General features: G+C 52.1%; 1 pseudogene; it reads right to left on the bottom strand.

Moving 5' to 3' along the window:
- Positions 1-2560: 2560 nt before the first annotated feature.
- Positions 2561-4148, bottom strand: LOC125534253 (annotated as a pseudogene).
- Between the last annotated feature and the right edge of the window lie 340 nt (positions 4149-4488).

The following is a 4488-nucleotide window of genomic DNA, read 5'->3' as shown; positions in this document are numbered from 1 at the left end:
TGTGACCTGCGCTCCTCGCAGGCCGGGCATCACCTGAGCTTTCCACAAGAGGTAATTCCCCTTTGCCAACTTCTCGGATGGGGGAGGACCGAGGTTGAGGATGACCGTGGTTGAGGTGGAAGACATGGCGATGGAAGGAAGTCTTTCTGGAAGCTAGATTGGGAAGAGGGTAGCTCTGTATACCATGTAAAGTTTGGAAGCGTTCCCACTCCTTGTAAGGAACCGTGTGATTTGTAATTATATGCGACAGGAAGAGCCCCTGTTCGTGGCGTACAAGTTGAGACCAATCGCTAGGATACAGCGGTACATATAGAGAACAAGAGGAACACGAGAGGGAATAGAGATAAGGGGAGTTTGAGATTACAACGTGATTTAAACTGAATCTTCTAACACTTCTAAGCGCGCGCACACTAGACAAAGATGATCGGTCGGCTAACAATCGCCGTGGGTCAGACAACCGTCACGCCTGATCACGGTCCTGTCTTCATTTCTGTGGAGATGACTAGTTGCCGATGTTTATGTCGGGCCTCTCATTTTCTCACTTAAATGTATGGTCTTAACCTTTTGGATATGGTGACCTTAATGAAATAATTCAAAATGATATGGTGCAGTAAAATTATATCATGAAAATAGATGGCCAGAAGGCAATTTATGCTTCAATCCGTCGTTCCTCTTCTGGGGGTTCTTTTCTTTTCTCTTTAGCCGCTTGTTTCGATTGTGGGGCTCGTTTTGGTTTGTTCGGAGTTCATCGTGCAGGCAATTGAATTTTTTGGCTTCGCTAAGACTGTTGTGGCTCGTTGTCTGGTGCATCATTGCGGTTTGGTTAGATGTTATTTCTACGTTGTCAATTTTTGACGGGTGCGCGTGTCGGGTACCGAATGTATTCTTGAGTTTTATGCTTGGAAGCAAACAGAACCCAAAGGCACACTTTTGTCTCGGGTCTGGGTTCGTTTTTCAGGGGCACCCTCTAAGCCTCTCAGTGATGCTAGGGTGGTTTGTAGTCTTCGATCTTTGATCGGAAAGACCGAGCGAGTTGATATGCAGTTTACTCGGGCTCACGGGGTGCCCAGGTTACTTGTCAGTGTTCTGGCTATTGAGCACATTCCGGATGTGGTTAGGTGGACGCATGCCGGAATGGTATACAAACTAGAGATTAAATTAGAGGACGCTGAGATGTTTCAGAAAGCACTCCTGGATGGGGGTGATGTGGACATGTCTGATAAAGATGATGACACGGGCAATAGGGAGAACAATGGTAGTGATGGAGAACGGGAGGGTTCTAATGTGGCTGCAAGTCAACCCAATCCGTAGGCGCCGGAGAGGGGTTCAGTGCAGACTTCGTCCACACCTGTTCACACTCTGAGGTTTGGGTCCTTTGGGATGTCGTCTTCCGCACCTCCTCGACTGTGGAGTGACTGTGTCGATAATGATGATGTTGCAGAGCACAATTTGCCACCCATTCCGATGGATCCCATTACTGAGGAGCCACTTGTCTTGTCGCCGAAGTGTGGTTTGGCCTAGTCTGGCATGGCGCGCGCCACGAGTCCGAAGCGGACGACAGCGGCTGGGCAGGAGGCCATGGCGTCATCACTACCAGTGTCGGATCAGGCGGGGGTCGGCTACAGGCCGGCGGCCCGTGCTTGCTACACGAGTCCGACGCGGGCTGGCGAGGGGTCGCCACGCGCTAATGGGCAGGCGGCACAGGAGTGTCCCGAGCCCCAGCCAGCGCCCGCACACCAGATGGGTGCGCCTGAGAGGTCTTCGCCGCAGGCGAGTCCTGGGCAGGCGGCTCTGGACTCGGCCGCGAGACTACCTCCGGCACGATCTTCACCAGCTTCGTTTGGAGGGCGCCGGCCGGCTATGGGTCCTACGGGAGGTGGACCTGGAGGCTCCAGGCCGCCGACTCCCCCTTTGCCTGGTCACGTCACGGCGGACGGCCCTGCGGAGGAGGTGCCCATCCCGCAGCCGTGGTCTACTGAGGAGGTGATTGCGTTTGGCGGCCACCCGGACCCTGTACTCTCTAGCAGGCACGTCAGTACTCGGGTTCAGGACCAGCCAGATGCCGACGACTTTCAGCTTGGGCGCGCTATGCGAGCCGCCAAGCTTAGGGACGTCGAGGCCCAGACAGGTATGTCGGTTAATAAGCAATGTTCTATTCTGCATTTTTCACAGCATGAGATTATGAGTAGAGCCTATGACATAGGAGTCTCGCTTGGGACAAATGGGGTAGAAATTGTTAAATCAGTTAATGACATTTTAAACCTAGAGGCTGAGAGAGCCTTAGAGTTGATTCGACAGTTAGCGGCGGTTAAACCTATGTCGGATGCAGATATTCACAATTTTATAAGTCTCATTTCTATAAGTCTAAAGACTTTCGTTTTCCGTTTAATAAGTCTCATTTCTATGGCTTCCCAGCACACGCTCAGATATCAAGATGCATTAAATCATTGCATGCAACGATTAAATGAAAACCCACCAATGCATGTAAAAGTTCTTAGTTATTTATTGGTCACACATGCATGTATTGCAATTAATTCATTGAAAAACATAATTGTTTGAGAAAAACGAGTGCATTTATTGAGTCCTTTTGTAAACTATCAAAATTATTCCATCACTCATCATCTATTTTGGTTGGTGAGATTTTTTAGTTGAGCATTGCTATTTGGCTATCTAAACCGGTAAGGAGGGAGTACTAGTGGAGTAGCTAAAGCAGGGGATTGACCACTTGCCCGGTAAAAAGAACAATGCCACTCTTGTCCTCCCTGATTAGGAACAGGGACGGGTGATCTGCCATGAAGTCAACATGAGCCGCCGGTTCCTCCTCCGCCGTGATGGAGAACCCCATCATTAAATCAGCTTCAGTGGCCGCAGCGGCCATTGTTCCATCCTCGTTCACCTCCACAACGCACTCGTGGAGTACGTTCTGCACCGCTACAGGCGGCGCTGGCTCTGAGAATTCGATCATCTCCGACCAGTCGTATGTAAAGTGGAACGGTAGCTCCAGACCAAGGCCTTTCAGCACATCTCGCGCATCTATCTTGGATGACACCTGGAACTTTGGGATTCTCAGGTTCCTCACCGCGACGTGTCGTGTTGGGACGCAGCGGTCCAGGAACTCGGCGGTGCCGGAGGAGCTGATCTCGCGCACCAGGGCCTGCAGGCCGTCGCGCTCGTCGGGGAGGTAGATGTGCATGCTGAACTCGTGGTTGCCTTTGCTCTCGTAGGGCAGCAGCAGGACTTTGAAGCCGGGATGGCAGCTGATTCGCTGATCGTTTGTGCTCGTCATGAACGGCACGCGCACACGGCTCCCGTCGGCGTCGGGCAAGAAGAAGTCGTCGTCCAGTGTGTTGTAAGGAATGAACGGATCTAGCCATGTGCCCCTCACATAGAGCGCGTTGCCGATGACAAGATGACAAGGACCGTCGAGATGGCGTCGAGGTGGCCTTCTGGCATGAGGTCCTTGATGAAGCCGCCTGTCTTGTCCTCAAACCAGCGGTTGATCTCAACCCTCGCCTCTTCCACCTTAGGTTGATTAATTCTCAATTAGTTGGACAAAACAAATTAAAAATACAGGCAATATATAGCGGTATGATCGATCGACATTTTCTGTGTGTATATATAGGAACTAGCTAGGCAAGATCTGAATTGCAGCAGAAATTAAGAGAAGTGTGGTTGCCGGACGGATAATAATCAATTAAGTAGTGGAGAATTACTGTGCGTACATTCTCTCTGAATGGCATGGCTCGCACCGCGGCCTTGAACTTGGAGGCGACCTTGTCGGCGAAGGCGGGCCTCAGCCGGAGCGACGCGTCCACCCAAACGCCTACTGCGCACCGGATTTGGGGCTCCACGCCATCGGCCCTCCCGAATACAAGGGTGGCCACCTCCGAGGCGAGGGCCGCATGCGCAGCGCCGCGGGAGAGGCCCAGGAAGGAGACGATCTGGTCGAGGGTGTCGCCCGTGGCACCGGCAGCGAGAAGGACGAGCACGGAGTGGATAGACAGCGGGGAGATGGCCAGGTTGCGTTTCTCGCCGTCGCCGCTGAGTTGAAGCAGGAGCCGCGTGGAGAGGGCGGTCAGGTCCGTGATGGCTCCGGCGAGGTCCTCCATCTCCATGGAACGGTGCGGCGTAGGGCGGTAGGGGTGGGTGTCTCGGTGGGTGAGGCAGTGGCGAGGTGTATCGTAGGAAGGGAGTTGGGGTTTTATAATTCAAATTCCTTCCTCACGAAGTTCCAGGGTTTTACTCTATAACTGGTATTTATTGCCGGGAATGATATTACTGTACTTCGCCCTGAAGTTTTCTAGAATAAATGGATTTTTATTTTCTTTATCAGAAAATATACAATGTGTATTATACGGTAGCGCGATATGTCACTGATCTTCTAAGCGCGCGCGCACTAGACAAAGCCGGTCGGTCGGCTAACGATCACCGCGGGTCGGACAACCGTCACGCTTGATCACGGTCCTGTCTTCATTTCTGTGGAGATGA

This window comes from Triticum urartu, chromosome 2 (genome assembly GCF_003073215.2).
Source record: "Triticum urartu cultivar G1812 chromosome 2, Tu2.1, whole genome shotgun sequence".
NCBI lineage: Eukaryota > Viridiplantae > Streptophyta > Magnoliopsida > Poales > Poaceae > Triticum > Triticum urartu.
This window is presented reverse-complemented; position numbering and strand designations above follow the sequence as displayed.